Source organism: Homalodisca vitripennis, chromosome X (assembly GCF_021130785.1).
Source record: "Homalodisca vitripennis isolate AUS2020 chromosome X, UT_GWSS_2.1, whole genome shotgun sequence".
Lineage (NCBI taxonomy): Eukaryota > Metazoa > Arthropoda > Insecta > Hemiptera > Cicadellidae > Homalodisca > Homalodisca vitripennis.
Window position 1 is genome coordinate 42,507,588 of NC_060215.1, and position 19,827 is coordinate 42,527,414.

Below are 19,827 nucleotides of genomic sequence, written 5' to 3' on the forward strand. Positions count from 1 at the left end.
AAAAAAAAAGAAAATAGTAAAAAAAAATTTAGAAGGTAAAACTATTATAATCAATAAATATACAGGAAATTACATGTTAAAGTTATAATTAACTGCTGTGACATAAGTAATAGTACAGTACAAAACAAAAGGTAAGTCTAGAAAACCTTTGGTTTAAAAAAACAAAAGAAACTCATATAACCAAGTACAAAAAAAAATTAAGATAAGGTCAGAATTTCAACTTTAAAGACTAACAGTAAGTAAAAGCAAGCACAAAAGGAGTTGAAACCTTTAGTAAAAGTAGCAGGGACATCTGGGTCAAGCAGAGAAAGCTTAATATAAACATTTGGTGGTACATAAAAAAAAAATAATAACCATAATACAAGACAACTACCAAGGAAACTAAAATTATGGAAAAACTTATAAAATACACTATGTAGAGTTAATTCCTGAACCGAATTAGCTGAAAACTTTCTGAAAAGCAGGGGAAAAGCTCCCTGCAGCTATAATAAGGTAAATCCCCCCTGAAAATTTAGGGAAACAAAAGATAGCCTAAGAAACCCTTTGATCTAGGCTTATATTAAACTCTAGGCCTATCTAGGCTAAAAACTTAAACTTAGAAACAGGGTGAAAACAGTTTGCCTAGAGTTGACAGAATAAAAGTTAAATCAGGAAAACATAAATCCCAATTTAAATTCCCCCAAATAACAGTTAGCCTAAGAAACAAAAACAATGGGAAAAGTTAAAGTTGCCAGTTTCAAGGGTGAGTAAAAAAAACAATTTAGCGGCCTCCTAAGGCTGGGAGAAAAGGAGACAAGTTACTAAATAACACATAACTAATAAATACAAAACTAGAATCCCCAGAACCTATAACTTAAATTCAGAACCACACGCTTATTGAGGTTAACCTGCTAAACGAACAAATATAAGTAAAATATAAATAGAGAACAGTTACTCACTCGTCAGTTGACACAGCCGTGTTTAGCCAGACATTTGGGGCAGAACAAAACCCAAACAAAACCCAAAACTAAATAAAAGGGTAAAAACAAAATAAACTTCACTAGTAACGGTCTGAACAGAAGTGAAAGTCGCTACTCTCTCGATCCAGTCGCAGACGACACCAAAGCCTCGAAGAGTCAACGAGAGCAAACACCAACAACAAAATAAAACAAACAAAAATTTGACCCGGCTCAGACACCCCCCCCCCCCCAAAAGGGAGACTCCCCTCTCCCACAAGGAAACTCAAGAAGCTCTCCCCAGTTAAGGAATTCCCCGGCAAGGCTTTAGATGAGAAATATGTGCCTTTCGATAAACCTTGCCGGTTTGGGGATCTCCCAACAGAGCCGTCACCGGAGTCAGAAACCTAAAGATACGGTGGGGGCCTGTCCACCGATAAGACAACTTTGCAGCCCTTTTGTCCACGGCCGAACTGGTCGGATGAGCTCTACAATATACAAGTTCCCCCTCTCGGAAAGGGTTAGCCACACGCCCCTTGTTATACTTCCTCCTCAGCAATTCCCTAGCCCTGAAAAGATTTCGCCGGGCAGCTGCCCAAGTGCTAGCAACATCAGGAGTACCAGGCGGTGGCAGAAGGTCCCCAATCCTCCAAATATTAGCCAAAGGGTTGTTGGGTGGAAACCCAAACAACAACTCGAAGGGCACCGCCTTGTGACTTTCATGAACAGCTGTGTTAAAAGCAAATTGAATCCAAGGGAGTTCTTGGTCCCACGTCTCGTGATTTTTAGCATGGAAAGCGATGAGGGCTGATCGCAGATTACGGTTAAAACGCTCTGCGTGGGAGGGCTGTGGGTCGTAAGGCGAAGTCGTCACATGGCGGATACCGTGCCCAAAGCACATTCTCTTGAATTCACTGGACAAAAACTGAGTTCCATTATCGGATACTATAGTGGCGGGAATTCCGAAATGTTGGAAAAGATTGGTACGGAGCACCTTAGTCGTGAGCTGAGCTGTGGCGCTTCGTAACGGAAACAACCAGACGAACTTGGAGAAAGCATCTACACAGACAAGCAGGAACTTATTACCTGACTTGCTACGAGGGAAAGCCCCAACGTAGTCGATGAAAAGCTTCTCCAGAGGTCTCTCCGCCACTTCAGATGACAACAGACCCAGCTTAGCGTTCTGGGCGGGCTTGCTTAACGAGCACAGTTGACATGACCGTACTCGAGCCGCAATGTCCCGATCCATGCCCTTCAAAATGAAGAGGTCCCTAATCTTCGCGATGGTTTTATGTATACCTAAATGACCGCCCACGGGAGAAGTATGGAAATAATGAAAAACCATCGGTACAAGAAGACTTGGCAGCTCTAATTTGGGCTTTCCCCGCTGCCTAGCTCGACAGCAAAGGGTACCTTGGGACAGAAAGTACGGGGGGTGGGCACCTCCCCCTTGAAGCTCACAGATAATATTGGCCAGCTCGGGATCATTTAGTTGATGAGGGAGGATATCCGAAAAGGCCAGAGGACAGTCAAGCAGCACAGCCCCACATACCGGCTCCAAATCCTGAAGTTGGTCGCCGGGAGTATGGTACATCCTAGAAAGCGTATCGGTAATGATATTTTGCGTGCCACGCACATGTTGCACAGTAAATTTAAGGGAAGATATTTGAACGACCCAACGACCAATTTTCCCAAGCTGACGAGGATGAGCGAGGAGCCAAGATAGTGCCTGGTTGTCGGTTTCAAGGAGAAACTCTTTATGTTCTAAAAACCTTCGAAATTTATTTATCCCGAACACAACAGCCAAACACTCCAGCTCATAAACAGATGAACTCTTTTTTTCACAGGGTGTCAATGTGCGTGAAGCATAAGCAATTGGCTGCCTGACGCCATCCACCTCCTGAGACAACACCGCCGCAATAGCCAAGGAGGACGCATCAGTTTGTAAGACGAATTTTCGACCAAAATCCGGCATAGCCAACACAGGAGGCTGCATAACAGCTTCTTTCAACAATTGAAAGGACGTCTGCTGTGTTTCACCCCATTCAAACTTAGCACCCTTCTTGCGAAGCAGATTAAGAGGAGCGGCCAACTCTGCAATATTGGGTATGAAACGCCTGTAAAAATTTATCATTCCCACGAAACGTGCAACTCCCTTTGCATCTTTGGGAGGAGGAAAATCCCTGATCGCCTGGGTCCGAGCTGGATCTATGCAGACGCCCCGGGTGGAAATAAGGTGACCCAGAAAAGAAATCTCGCTTTGGGCGAAACTCACCTTTTCCGGGTTGACGGTAAGGCCAGCACCACGCAACCTAAATAAAACTTCCTCAAGATGGGTCAAATGTTCTTCAAAGCTCTCACTGTATACAAGAAGATCATCCAAATAGTTAAATACAAATTTAAACTTGACGTCATGGAAAATAGAGTCTAATAGTCGGGTAAGAGTTTGAGCTCCCACAGCTAAGCCCATTGGAACACGGGTAAACTGATATAAATTCCAGGGAACACAGAACGCAGTGAGAGGACGAGATTCAGGCTTCAAAGGTATCTGGTGGTAAGCCTGGTTAAGGTGAAATATGGAGAAAAATTTGGCCTTACCGAACCAATCAAATGCCGAATGTAGATCGGGGAGAGGTACCGAGTCAATCTCAATCTGGGAATTAAGCTTTCTATAGTCCAGGACCATTCTGGACTTACCATTTGGCTTAGGGACCAGGAAAGCGGGACTGGCATAACCTGAGCAAGAAGGTTCGATAACTCCATTCTCTAGAAGTTCATTAATGATGCTCCTCAGCGTTTCCATTTTAGGTGGAGCAAGTTTGTAGGGGTGAGAACGAACCGGGCGGGTATCAGTGAGGCGAATCTCGTACTCAAGAAGCTTCGTAACACCCAGTTTTGGTGTGAGTACTTCTGGGAAGCGGCAACAAATGCCCCTTATAGCCTCAGCCTGCTCCACGGTCAGATGCCCCAACGGATCAGGAATGGAAACCCTATCTCCCTCCGCTTCGACTGCGGCAGCCCCATGAGAATATTCATCCGAAAAAGGTATTGACACCCGCCGAGAAAAGCGAAAGAAACACCGGCCATTGCCCAAGTCCAAAATCATGCCAGTCCTCCCAATAAAATCAGCCCCCAAGATAAAAGGAAAACACAACTCCCCTGCCACCAAAAACCGCCACACCCAAGAAAAATGGTGGATTTTGATTTTAAACTGGACTTCATGAGTGATGGGCAAAGGAGAGCGAGACGCCGTCCAGCAAATTAAAGAACTAGGTTCAACCTGTCGGATGAGACCAGAGGCTGACAACTCCTGGAAAAAACGCAAGGATATCAGGCTGCGTGCTGAACCAGAATCCACAAGGGCCTTCCGGTTCACATCTCCGACAAGGACATCTACACGTGGGCAAACCGAGCAACCCGCTCTCACACCCAATGCAGCCAAGGAAGCAATGGTCTCCTTATTGGTGGATACCTTACAAGATTTGACTTTATTACCCCTGTTCTTCACCCTAGCAGACATCACGCTACCAGACATATTTAGTCCGGCAACTATATTATTACTAACAATATTATGTTTTCTTGCCGAAGTGACGGAGTTAACAAGGAGTCCAGTTCCAGGTTCCGGAAGATTAACTAGTCAGGAGGAACCAAAACTCCCACGTGCCCGAGGACAATCCCGCCTCAAGTGACCCCTCTGGTTACAACCAAAACAAGTTGGGGGTTGCCCACGCGGGAGTTGCACCCCCTGCCCTGACCCTGCTGAAACCCGAACCTTTCCAGGAGGTTCACTGGGCAGATGTCCCATCAATCTCTCCCTTAGGAAATCCGCATCCTGGACTCCTCTGGATGCAATGCAGAGACGGTCTAGATCCGCCCAAGACGTGGGTCTTGTGCAGAAAACCAAACGACAACGGTCCTCCAGGTTGATTCCCTCCAGAATAATGTCCATCAGTTGCCTTTCGCTTAAGTCAAGACGTAGTATTTGGGCCACCCCTCGTATCTCGCCGACAAATTGACTAACTCTCCGGGTGCCTGTGGGCGATAAATACGTTCAACTCGCAAACGCTCCATGACACGACCAGGTATAAAATATTCAATAACTTGAGCATGAAACTCATCAAAAGGTGCTCTTCGCTTGAGACAGTCAAGTAGGCGGTCACTTAGTGGTCTCAAGCAAAAGGGGGCTAAAATTTCCATAAGTACCAAATCGGTCATTCCAGGAAACTCCTGAATTTTGAAAGCTTCCTGAAGAAAAGCAAGGAGGTGATTTAACTCCAATCCATCGGCCTTGGGCATGCTCTGAAGTATAGGTGAGAGTGGGTGGGACAACTTGGCAAAGGCTGAACTAAATAGACCTGAGACATCATGGCCATCAACAACCGTCCCACAACCTACATAATCCATGAACACAGGATGTACCGAAGACTTTGAACCTCCAATTGCAGCAGAAATGGCAGAGGATACCAATTCCGAATCTCGGCCCCCTGGAGCAACACCCTGAGGACCTGCAGCTCCTCCAAGCTCAGCAATACGAGAATCCGAAATTGACAGAGTAGGAGGCTCCTGAAAGGAGGCCCCTCTCTCTCTGACGGACCTAACCTCACCTAGACTCTCCAGGGCTGACTGTAGTTTTTCAGAAGTAGTAATGGCCCATGCACCAATATCAGCGGTGAGTCCAGGAGCCTTATTAAGCAGTTGCACCCTGGCGCACCAGTGAATAATCTGGGAGCCCAAACGAGCCTTGGCCGACCCAGTTAAAGGCAGTGACCCACTATCAATGTCATCCTCTAATTCTTCCATCCTAGTCTTGCAGCTAGCTAATTCATCTTCCAAACAAAATGATTCCTGCCATGTCCTCTCTAAATTCAAACAGGCCCTGAGCTGAGCTCTCAACCCCTTTACGTCCTCCCGAGCCTGCTGCCCCCTAGACAAGACCTCAAAAACCAGCTCCGGCTTCCGGAGATACTCAGGCACCAAAGAGACGGCCATATCAACTTCAAGACAAACAAAATCTAACTTACTAAACTTAAGTAGTCTCAACTCAAAAGGCAACCAACTGACGAGGCTCAATAAGAGTACCCAGCTCCTACTTCCCTGAGGCAAAAAAAAAACCCAGTAAAACCCCGCACAAATACAATACTATAAAACACGGAATAACTAACACACAAAACTCAACATTACATGCTCCCAGCCCGGGAAACCGCTTGGCAAGCCATAACCACGCTCTGCTACCATCTGAGCCACACCCCGCTTCCGCTCGCCCGTACCAAGCTAGCTTAACAAAGAACGTGCTCCCATTGGAGCGGAGCGGGGCCCGACTCACGGAGAGAGAGCAAGGAAAGGCAAAGAAAGAACGTGGATGGCCAGCCATAGTGAAAATACATATATATATATTTGAGAAGAAAAAAAAACAAGGGGACAAACGCAGACAAAACTACCCAGAAAGGTTGCCTACTCAGGTGCACCTGGAGAACAAAACTATAAGTGGTCAACCCAGACTTATGGATAAAATTAAAAATCTTTATAAATTTAAGTTAGATAGAATTTAGAGCGCCAAATTTCAAACAGGAAAAGCCAAAATCACCCGGAGTCCTGTGGCACAGGGCGGGTTCCTGAAAGGATAGAATTAACCTAAACTTAACTACTTAAAACTAGATAACAAACTGGATAACAATACTTAAATAACAGGCACACTGAGACAATATCACAGCAGGGTATCACAGAGAAATAATGTCCTCAGGTAGGAAAACCTTAGTAGCCCGCCATGGCACCGGTGTAAGGACCCGGCCCAAGAATCATGGGAGAGGCGGACATTGGAGCTGGAGCTCGTGAACCCTGCAAGCACAGAGTGCTTCTATAGCCTGTCTTGCTAGGTAAACATTTCAACAAAGTAAAAGTGTATAAACAAGTTTCAGAAGCCCTGGGTACATGAAAACAATTCAAAAGAATAAAAGTTAAGAATTAAGAGTAAAAAAAAAGAAAATAGTAAAAAAAATTTAGAAGGTAAAACTATTATAATCAATAAATATACAGGAAATTACATGTTAAAATTATAATTAACTGCTGTGACATAAGTAATAGTACAGTACAAAACAAAAGGTAAGTCTAGAAAACCTTTGGTTTAAAAAAACAAAAGAAACTCATATAACCAAGTACAAAAAAAATTAAGATAAGGTCAGAATTTCAACTTTAAAGACTAACAGTAAGTAAAAGCAAGCACAAAAGGAGTTGAAACCTTTAGTAAAAGTAGCAGGGACATCTGGGTCAAGCAGAGAAAGCTTAATATAAACATTTGGTGGTACATAAAAAAAAATAATAACCATAATACAAGACAACTACCAAGGAAACTAAAATTATGGAAAAACTTATAAAATACACTATGTAGAGTTAATTCCTGAACCGAATTAGCTGAAAACTTTCTGAAAAGCAGGGGAAAAGCTCCCTGCAGCTATAATAAGGTAAATCCCCCCTGAAAATTTAGGGAAACAAAAGATAGCCTAAGAAACCCTTTGATCTAGGCTTATATTAAACTCTAGGCCTATCTAGGCTAAAAACTTAAACTTAGAAACAGGGTGAAAACAGTTTGCCTAGAGTTGACAGAATAAAAGTTAAATCAGGAAAACATAAATCCCAATTTAAATTCCCCCAAATAACAGTTAGCCTAAGAAACAAAAACAATGGGCAAAGTTAAAGTTGCCAGTTTCAAGGGTGAGTAAAAAAAACAATTTAGCGGCCTCCTAAGGCTGGGAGAAAAGGAGACAAGTTACTAAATAACACATAACTAATAAATACAAAACTAGAATCCCCAGAACCTATAACTTAAATTCAGAACCACACGCTTATTGAGGTTAACCTGCTAAACGAACAAATACAAGTAAAATATAAATAGAGAACAGTTACTCACTCGTCAGTTGACACAGCCGTGTTTAGCCAGACATTTGGGGCAGAACAAAACCCAAAACAAAACCCAAAACTAAATAAAAGGGTAAAAACAAAATAAACTTCACTAGTAACGGTCTGAACAGAAGTGAAAGTCGCTACTCTCTCGATCCAGTCGCAGACGACACCAAAGCCTCGAAGAGTCAACGAGAGCAAACACCAACAACAAAATAAAACACTATAACAAAAAAGAGTCGGGAAAACCGAAAGGGGCACGAGAATTTGACCCGGCTCACTGACTACGATCAGAGAGATAGGGGATTTAGATAGGGGGCAGCCAATTTAGGGGATACCCCTAATTCCACAATTATACAGCCTATAAAGTAGGATTGCATGATCTACTCGATCAAAAACCTTTGAAATGTCCAGAAATATACCAAGTACTGTATCACGTGCTTCCAAGCCTTCAGTTACAAATTCAATTAGACTATTAATTGCGTCAACGGTAGACAATCCCTTTCGAAACTAAACTGTTACTTTGTTAGTAGGTTGCTTTTATAAAAAAAAAATTAACTGATTCAAAAACAACTTCAAAAACTTTACTTAAAGGTGGCAAAATAGATATAGGTCTTTAGTTACTTGATTTTGACAAATCACCGGTTTTAAATAGAGGAATAATTTTAGTTAGTTTCCATTGTGATGAGGATTTTCCTTCAGCAAAGGACAGATTTATAGCTGCTATAAGAGGTTTAAAAAATGTACAATAGCATTGTTTTAACAGCCACACAGAGACACCATCTACATCTGCAGACCTCTTTATTGTAAGACATTTTATGATTGCCTCAACATTCCATGTGGTTAAAGGAGACAGAGCCATAGAAAATATAGGACCACTGTATACCAAGTGTTGGTGCGGTTTGCTTAATGGGTCAGTACTTCCGACAATTGTTTCGAAGTACTCGCAAAAAGTGTTAGCCACGTCGGTCGGCTTACTATAAACTTATTTCCTTCTTTCATTTCAATCTGATGTTGATGGGGCTTGGTTTTATTTTTATCATTAATAATTTTCCACGTCGTTTTAGAAATATTATTCGAATTTTAAATACATTTTTGGATGTTGTAAGATTTTGCAGCTTTTACCACTTTACGTTAAATTGTCCTGTATCTTATAGAATTCAAGATCATCGTTATTTTTAGAGTACTTGGTATATTTTAACAGTCTTTTAAATGTTCTCTGGACACTAAAATCCCTTTTGTAATCCAGTTATTCTTTTTTGTTTGTGAACATATTTTTGTTTTTTTTTTTTTCAATGGACATGAAATATTTAAATTAAATTTAAAAGTATACAATGTTGAAAACCTTTCCTCCGCAGACATAGAATTATAAACAGATTCCCAGTCTTCTTTTTTTAAAAATACACCTAATCAATGTTTTAACATTCAAAGGTCGAGTGTCAAATCTCCCTCACGAAATTTACCACCAGTGGACATCGAGTCACGGGACACCGCGGCACAACAGCGAGTTGTCCGTAGTGGTCAGCGATAGCCGTCGATACAACTGACACAGAAACGTCTGGTATGTAGGTGACCAGATTGTCGATGGCTGACTCTTGACTGAGCTGTAACCCGTGTTGGCGAGTTGACGGACCACGTCAGACCAAAACTTCTCAAGATGTCTCGAAATTTATTAAAAAAGTCTTCAATATTTCCTGTGGTAGATCGGTATAAACCACAAATACTTATGTAAGAACTTTTACTGGAGTAAAGAATTTTAAACCAGAAATTGTAAACTCCTTATCAGAGCTGAATTTTAAATTAATATGTTCGAATTTCAATGACCGTTTCAGAAATAGAGCGACACCTCCACCTTTAAATTTATTTCTGCTGAAAGAATTTCCTAAAACATAATTTCTTAGTCTAAATACACGCAGTGAATCGATGGTAAACCCTTGTTCAGATATTACTAATACATCTGGACTTTACTCATCGCACAAAATTTCGATTTCTAAAATTTTATTACTTGAAATTTGAGAGTTTTGGTGCAGTATTGTTATATAATTTAAACTATTGTTAAAGCCTTTATATTGTAGACAGCAAGAGGGAGAGCGATCATTTTCTACTTCACATGATATGTTATTTGGTTTAACTCTAAAAAGTTTCATAACTAATAACATGGTTGCTTTTATTCATAAACTGAAGTGACGACGTATTTGTTGGGCGGAGCATCGACGGTCTCGGCAACATCAACTTCTCTGCATCGGGCGCTCTCTTCCGTTGACGACCGTGATACAATGCGTAGAGGAGACTTCACAGCGTCAGCGTAGCTCACAAGCTGAAGACTTATGGGTGAAGAAGATAATTGATGAGCATCATCTTTTCGCAAATTTGAAGTCAAAGCAGTCGGTGAAGGAGCGTAATCTGAGACTTCCGGCAGCACTTGCATATCGAGTACAGAGGTTGGACGTCGAATAGTGGACAGACGGAGTCGTTTTGCAGATGCAGCGATCATACCGCAGAACACCCGCTTACCGAATACATTAAGATGTTGGCCGTGCAGTGCAAACAGTCTCCTTCTAAACCTAATTACATCCACCATCGCCGCACCCACCTCTTCGAGACTCTCTTGAGATCCATGATGATTCGTCTCACTTCTCTATTAACAAAGGAATTCCAGTGATCTTGATACCGGTGGAACATGGGTACCACTATGAAGTTAGTGTGGTTATGCTTCATAACAAACCTCTTCACTTGGTCAACAATAAGTCTGGCTGGCCGGTTAACCCTCGGCCTAATGTCTGAGAGGTCGTTGGCTTCAGCAATGGAGTTGGAACCACTGTATCGTCGTTTGTGAAGTTTTCCGTCATACTGTGAGCATTGTTCAAGACATGGTTCAAATACACTCCTGACCACGCATTAACGCATTAACGAACATTTCATTATGGAACTTTATTTTCCAATAGATTATACATATTTTTTCCGTGGCTGTCAGTGAAGACATGAAGTTTCTGCTCTAATACGCTAAGTTCTCAGTCTAAAGTTCTGATGGCCTGGATCATATTTTGTGCCTCTTCTCTGAGAATTACGCAACGTTGACAATATTCGTTTTTATTCTTCATCGTTTTGTTGGGGTGCCATGGTATTTACAGCCAATTCTTGAACATCTGAATATTTTTTAAGTTCTGGATTTCTTTTTCCTGAAGCTGTAGGTGTAGTGTGGCATTGGAGGACTAAGCAGAACTGCTGGCGAGTTAGCTGATCAATACGCTACTATCAGTCCATCCTTGGTCTTCATGTGACCGTCTTCAGTCTGACTAGCAGAATCGGAAAATGACTTCCTGTTGTAGAGTTGTGACAATAGAGGTGAGGCAGATGGACTACTATCGACAGGATGGTTCAAAAGGGATACACCTGCAGAATCAATCTCAGGTCCTTTACAGTCGAGAGTCAGGGAACACGTAGTGACGGGATGTGGTCCACTGTGTTTCACATTACATATTGTTAAAACAGTTTTTTGAAAATCAATTTTTACAGTCCAAATGTTTTTTCCAAACAACACCATGATAAATCACTTACTCATTTATGTATCATTACCATCACTATCATTTACTAAAGCTCTTTTTAATCTGAATTGATATTATTGATAAATTAGGCAAGGCCGTCCTTTTTGCGTGTTTTCCAAAGTAAAGTCCATTTGAATAGAGTTCATTTAGTTCAGCTTTCGTATGTATATATATATATATATATATATATATATATATATATATATATATATATATATATGCACTACATTAATCAAATTTGTATAAATGGCAATAGTCTTATTTAATTTTTCAATAAACATTTAAAAATTAAATAAGGCTCTTACCATTCATACAGACTTGATTAATGTAAACAAAAGTCGTTTTACAGGTATTTGGTCTTCCGATCATATGTTAGTTTATTTAATTAAACGCATGTGTGACAGATACGACCAAATACAATTTAATTATATATATATATATATATATATATATATAGATTTAAATATACAATTTCTAAGTAATGATTAGGAATATGAATAGGCAGTTGGCACATAAGAACACATTAAAAACAATACAAAATAAAAGATTAATGTCATTAATATGCTACTACATTGATTTATTAACATGCCAGTCATAAAAAAGTTCACTCTGTTTTAACGATTTCCAAGCAAAGAAATCCATCTGTGGATGATAACAGGAACTACCAGGACAAAAGCGGCAAAATAACATTAATTGTCTCAATGCAGGAAAGAGTTCTTGTCAGTTGCTGAGATCGAACTCGGTATCTCTTGGATTAACGTATCACTCTTTACCACTGAGCTATCAGTACTTACCAGTGAGAGTGAAGGCACTAGTATAAGAGTTAAGTGTTGTGAAGAAACGTCAAACGTCGGCATGTACTTCACTGACTAGTGTGCTTGAATGTTAGCTCGTAGTTGAGGTTATGTATTATCAAAGCAATTGCTTACTCACACTAGCGTTCCAAAAAGAGTTCCTTATCGTCCAAGACGTTCAAGTTGATAAGACAGTGTTCACACTATTTGACCAATATTTCGATGTACTAAATGTTTTTTTTGAAAAAATAATAACACCAGATTTAACTTGGAGATTATTTGTTATCAGAGTTTTGTTATCACCTTGGCTATCCAAGCGCCCTCTCCCCGAATATCATATGTTATTCAGTTAATTGAGTAAATCCGTCGTAAAACAAGAAAGTTGTTTTTTTTTTTTTCCGAAATTGGGTTATTGGTTTTACTAAATTCCTTGCATCTAATTATATATTTTTGCGTATATTTGTCTCTTTTTTCGATCACTTAGGATTGCTTTTTGATCACGTTTCTTGGTACACAATTATATAAGTAACAGCTGATTGGATATAAAACAAGTTAACTAACAATCATGAACGCCAAACGCAAGTTGTTTGTGGATAATGATGATATATTGTGACATTGAATCAAAGAAAGTGGTTGTTCTGGTTCAAGTTCTTTAGTAGATAATAAAAATAAAGAGCTTAACTTTGGACTAAGATATTAGTGTAGATATTTTGGCTCTAAACCACTTTAAGAATTCAAAAACAGTTACAGTTACTACAAACCTTAAGCATTATTAAGATTAATTTTTTAAGAGGTTAAATGTAAGAAATAACATGTGGTCCTAATTTCGCCTCAATAAAGAATTGTTTCTTTCTTTCTTTCAAACCTTATTTGGTATAAAACACCATGGTACTGCACATACCATGTTTTACACCCAAAACATAGTTAAGGACAATTTATTGAACATTAAGTTTCAAATAACCTTTCAATGTCTGCAGATCTATTTACGGTAATTAAGGTTAGTGTGTAGTGGTATTTTATTTCATTTAGAAATTAAGTTTAAAAAAGTTTGGTATATGTTACAGAATTGCAAGTTGTGTCATGGCTACTTACGATACCTGCTACATTTTACCATGTTTTACTCTCACTAGGATATTTCTAAAGCCTGGCTTATAGTTACAAAATGATTAAAACATGCCAGGTTAAATAATTAGGTTCTGTGTGAAGCACAGCGTCATGAATGGGAAAATATTTAAACCAACATAAAATTTGATCGGTACAGCCGTGAGGTTTGGGCGTTGAAAACCCAGACTTTTTAACATTTACAAATACTTTATGGGGGCCAGTGAAGATGTTTACTTGAAATTGAAATGTCGGCCTCTTACAAAAGAAGACTTTGTGCCGGTTATACGCACCTCTTTTGTGACTCAGCTACAGACTAAGAGCAATTAAGCAAGGAAATATTTCATGGTCCTTACTTTATTCAAGTCATTCCGAGTGTCCATCATTCTATACATATACAGGAGAAACTGGATTCTATACATATACAGGAGAAACTGGATTCTATACATATACAGGAGAAACTGGATTCTATACATATACAGGAGAAACTGGATTCTATACATATACAGGAGAAACTGGATTCTATACATATACAGGAGAAACTGGATTCTATACATATACGGGAGAAACTGGATTCTATATATATACAGGAGAAACTGGATTCTATACATATACAGGAGAAACTGGATTCTATACATATACAGGAGAAACTGGATTCTATACATATACAGGAGAAACTGGATTCTATACATATACAGGAGAAACTGGATTCTATACATATACAGGAGAAACTGGATTCTATACATATACAGGAGAAACTGGATTCTATACATATACAGGAGAAACTGGATTCTATACATATACAGGAGAAACTAGATTCTATACATATACAGGAGAAACTGGATTCTATAAATATACAGGAGAAACTGGATTCTATACATATACAGGAGAAACTGGATTCTATACATATACAGGAGAAACTGGATTCTATACATATACAGGAGAAACTGGATTCTATAAATATACAGGAGAAACTGGATTCTATACATATACAGGAGAAACTGGATTCTATACATATACAGGAGAAACTGGATTCTATACATATACAGGAGAAACTGGATTCTATACATATACAGGAGAAACTGGATTCTATACATGTACAGGAGAAACTGGATTCTATACATATACAGGAGAAACTGGATTCTATACATATACAGGAGAAACTGGATTCTATACATATACAGGAGAAACTGGATTCTATAAATATACAGGAGAAACTGTATACATTATACAGGAGACCAACCACCATTAATGGCTGGGCAGGCGTACTGCTTGAATGTACAGGATCACTCAGCGGCCGCTTGACTTGGTTTTATATTCCGAATATTAAAGGCACTTAGACCTAATTTACGTTGTACTTCTTCTAAATGTTTGTGGTTTTTCATTTTCAAATATTAGTTTTCATGCTAGTAATGTTCATTCAGTCATATTGTATCAGGCACCTGCAATAAGCAATTCTACAGAGAGCTAAGTGTAAAACATGGTATCTGCTATTACTGTATCTGCTAAGTGTAAAAATGAGAATAACATTTTCTATTGACTAAAACATGCCATCTGCAGATTATGAATAATAAACAATACTGCTTTAGTGCTACCATGTCTCTGAAGTTGGCTCACACAAAATGGCCCACCCGCTTAAAACCGGTTGGAATCTTTAGTTTATCATTAGTTTACGTTTGCTTAGCCATTTTTATCATTTGTTTCGATATCCTTCCGTTAGTATTTTATATAAAATTTTGGGTGGGCTAACTTCACTGTATTACTCCCACCACACCCTTCGAGACAAAATTCATTCCAGACAATAGTTTTTCGTTATCTTAGTTTTGTCATTCCCGAGTTTCGTTTAGGCAGTTTTTTTTTAATTTTTTTAACTATTTCTATTTATAAGTCTTAATTTTGTGAGATACGTCTTCACAATAGCCCACCCACCAAGTAACGACGAAAGGACTAGTTACAAGACACAATAAACCATTATATGCACAAACTATTTCCTAATAAAACTATAAGGGTAAACTAAGGTAAGCACATATTTTCCTATTTGAAGTGGTTCACAGAGCAAACTAGAAAAACGCTTTAAAATATTACGAAAAAAACCCGTAGAATCTTCGTTATAGTAAAACACTAAATTATTATTAAAATATTGTGTTTTAGAAATATATATTTTTTGACCTGATACTGTTCGAGAGAATCACATTGAATTCAAAAGGCAGTTTTGTATTACTTTTAAACAAAATTTAACACGTCTGAAATATTCTATAATAGTTTTGACAGTAAAATACAATCATTATTATAATAGTAGGCCTATGTCCAATAACAACCAGTACATATATTTTATGTGGAAAGAAAAGCTTTGAATAATTGCTCAGGAACTCTAATAACCTATACACAATAAACAATTTAACAATGTTTAATTATTTATACACAACAGTGTAGCACTGAATTTGTACATAATGGAGAAATATGACTAATAGTTTAAACTTCTCAATGCCTTTTTTACTTTACCATTAAAGTTATAAAATTAAATACTAATATAAATACAAATTGACTGTCGTAGAAAATGGGAAGTGTAAAGATTTATCGTGACATAATCTCTGCTACATTTAATGTATGTAATTTTTAATCAATTGTTTGCCATAAATCATTGTAATTCTATAATTTAATTTTTGTATGCAACAAAATTACTTGCATGGATTTTTAAAATAGAACTGATATTTCACTGTTGATATTTTGTCTTTATTCATCTGATCTCGAAAGCATTGCTTTCTATATAGAAATGTCCGATTGTTTACATTTCAAACAGCTGCCCTACGGTGGTGTTGGGGGGTCGTGCGCCTCGAGTAGCAAAACAGTTGGGTGCACTCGTGTAGGAATCGTGGTGCGCGTGCTTTTGTATTCGTATCCAAAATTGACACTTGTTAAATTTTTTGTCAACTGTTGTCCGTGATGGTTCAGTGGAAGGGATTCCCGCATAGATCACATGGAGTTTCAGCCACAACAAAAGCAAACGATCGTCTTTATATTCTGTAGGTGTTTTATACTTTACATAAGGGATATTTTTACTTGCATTATTTTTATTCAATTAGTATAAAACCTGTGTTATTGTACTTACAAGTTTGTAATTTTGAAAAATCCAATACCAATACAATTTGTTTTTAGTATGAGGAGGCTTTAATTCATAATCTCATATTTCATTGGTGGAGAAGTGAAGATATTGTAGAGATGTAGATGTGAGAAATGAATGTGGAGTTTAGCTCCTGTTCACCTTCCAGCTAAACTCAACATTCATATTTTATGCTGGAAGGTGAGCAGGAGCAAAATTCAACATTCATATTAAATCAACCCTTCGCAACATGGCTACGTTATTGTGAGATGTTCGGTATTGTCTATTCAGAAAATAAAATATCTAGAAGTATGTAGATGAACTTGACTGAAAAACAGATTCATCTACCATTATATCATCTATACAATATAGTACTCTACACAAACTCATACCTGGCTTGAGCTATTATCACTAAGATTTTAAGAACAATACGAGTTAATTATTATAAGTTTAGTTTATCTATTATCTATTGGAGATACTCTCATGGAATATCTCGTAATACTTATCTAGTTTCATTTATGTATATTTGTATGATATTCGTTTAAAATATTTGTATTAATATATTGCAGTTCTTAAAATATAGCCATTTCCAGAGCCTCAGCAAATCCTTTTAAACAAGCGTTATGTTCTTATGCTATTTTTGGTGTTATCGGGCGATCTCCAAAATTTGAAATTTTCGCTTAAATTATTGTTGTTTTCGTAGAACATAAAATAGGAGTAATATTCTTTCATATGGCTGTGAAACTTGCAAACTTTAATTTGCTTTTAATCATATTCCGGGGTAGTGCCCCAGGACCAAGCTAGACTGGAGGTATGGAAGATTTTTAGAGTTTGCTGTAGTGGTAACCCTCCTCTCATTTAGCTGTCCTAGATATACCTATTTAAGCGTACACTTAAATTAATCGTGGATAATTTCCAAGTATAAACATTCAATTAAGAACTCTGCTGCTGAACCAAATTGAAATCGGAGATTTTATTCCAACCAACTCATTGTAGAGGGAAATAATAATATAGACTGGCTTTTCTTTCTTTGCATATTTAAACTGAAAATTCTTAACTCAAATGATTTAACTCATGCATAAGTTATTAGTAGAATGATACTTGCTTGAAAAAGTTGAATGCTTCTATGTAACTTTTAAACGTTATTTATATATTTCATAATTTTCTATTGTATATGAGTTATTTGTCATATTCTTCATTACTTTGTATCGTGAAATAGTTTATTGCGTTCTGGTTGCATTATGAGTAGGGTAAGGTAAGGTTATTTCACAGTATTGGTAACTTTGCAGTAATTTCTGTTTCTTATATTACAGACTTGCCTGTAAAGTTATTAGTTCAAGCATTTGCCACTAGGTAGCGGAAGATGGCTAGTTTTGAAGAAGCACGTGTTTCGCTGGTTCTGCTTTCTAATCGCGTTGTTAAAGTTGTCAGACAATTCTTTTAGAGTGGTGTGCTGTTTTACGAGTATATAGTTGTTTGGTGGATTTAGTTTATATAATCGTGTTTATGGTAGAAGTTCTTGGTGTGGTACAAGTAATTCATGAAATATAGTTTCATTTAATATTAGTTTGATAGATCCATCCTTAAAAATAAATAAGCCATAACCTTAGAAACCAGGATGTTTTTGTTAGCAAAATCACTATAATTTTTCACGTTCCAGTTATCATATAGCCAACTTTTTTTCCTAAGCAAGTCTGTTGCTATTTTGCCTGATAAAATCGGTATACACACGAATAAATAATGTTATATGATAATGCATACTTAAAAAATTAAATCTGGGCTATTGCGAAATTGCCTTACCTTTTTCTTAGACTTTATATTTCACTGCGAAATTACCGAACTTGATTAATAGTGTATTTCGTGAACATTATTATTTATATTATTTCAGTTTACTCTTTATTAAAAATTAAAAATGGTTGAACCTAAAGACAAAGAGTTAAACGAACGCAAGATTTAGAAATTATGAAATATCTGATCTAGTAAGTGCGGAGAAGAAAGTGAAGGCAGGTGAAGTAACCCTGTACAAAGCAAGCAAGGACTCTAGCCAAAAATGACGACTTAGATCATGCTCATGTCCTCAAAATGGTCAGACCATTCGCCTTGCCCTTAGATATTGAGTTGCGTGATTTAACTTTATTGTTAAAATGCACGAATTTTCTTTTGGCCTTACAGTGCTTCAAATGAGAAAACTGGCTTATGACCTTTCAGACAAAATAGGCAGATCACATTTGTTAACACTGAGAAAAAGACGGCCAGTATATGGTTGAGGTCAAAATTTAAAGAACGCTATAACCTGTGTCTTCGGATACCAAAATGTATGAAGGTACAGTGCAAACATGGCAAATCCAGTGATAGTGCAAGATTATTTTCAAAAATTAGACAATCGTTTGTCTGAACGGTTTAAATTCTTCATTGATGCTATCTGTCCAGCAAGGCCTGTTGTCTTACTGATGGATTCTCATGACTTGCATGTTGGGCCTGAAGTCATAGAACTAAATCTACCTTTTGGGTTTTCCCTGCACACAAGAGTCATTTATTTCAGCCCCTTCATGTAGGAGTTTACAAGTCTCTGAAAAGTGTCTGGGCTAAATTGTTGAACAATCACATGTTACCGAACCCAAACAACACGCCCAGTCGTTCCCATTTCCACGAGCTCTTTACTCCTGCATTTCTGGAAAGTTTCACTCCTCTGAATATCATACATTCACAAGAAAGCTGGGGTTTGTCCTTATAACCCCAACGTTCTTTCTGCAGAAGCATTGACACCAATCAGGCTCACTGAATGCTATGGTCCATCTTCACTTGCTACTCCTGTTAGGAAGTGACTTCTCTGAAGAACAACTGCAGGGTGTAGAAGATCTGCTTCAAGTTCCTCACGCGCCAAAACAAACAACATCTGAAGCTGGAGATGTGGCTAGGAAGGGTGCCATAAAAAGAAAGAAAACCCCTTAAAAATAGCCGTGTCTAAACCCACCTAAAAAAGTGGATCACCCAAAACCTGGCACTTCTAAAGATAGGCCTGCCAAGTCTGATGACGATTGGAAGTGTGGTGTATGCTTGAAAGTGTTCTCGGAGGACGTGAAGAAGAAGAATGGTGCTCAGTGGTTACAGTGTTAATTTTGTAAGTTCCCCTAACACGAAAAGTGCCAGAAAAATCCTACAAAGGAGCTAATTTATGTGTGTGACGCTTGTGAGCCATTTTATGGAAGTGAGGACTCGGATTAACCTCAGGTATGCCTATTTGTACAATGTTGCGAAATTACCTACCCACTATTGGGCAATTACCTACCCTAATGCAAAGTTACCTTGAAAGACTCATGAAAAAAAGCTTTTTATATATCCATATACAATGCAATAAATTTAAAACTAACGAATATTTTTAAATTAATATGTGTTTTTGTATTACATACGTTTTTAAATAAATATTCCTTGTAATACAAGCCAACTATTTAGGTTTT

General features: G+C 38.2%; 1 protein-coding gene across 2 annotated transcripts in view; it reads right to left on the minus strand.

Annotated features, from left to right (window-relative positions):
- The window catches only part of LOC124368963 (synaptic vesicle glycoprotein 2B-like), a 60,762-nt gene that overhangs the window by 40,512 nt on the left and 423 nt on the right, over positions 1–19,827 (minus strand). The gene's annotated exons all lie outside the window — the stretch shown is intronic.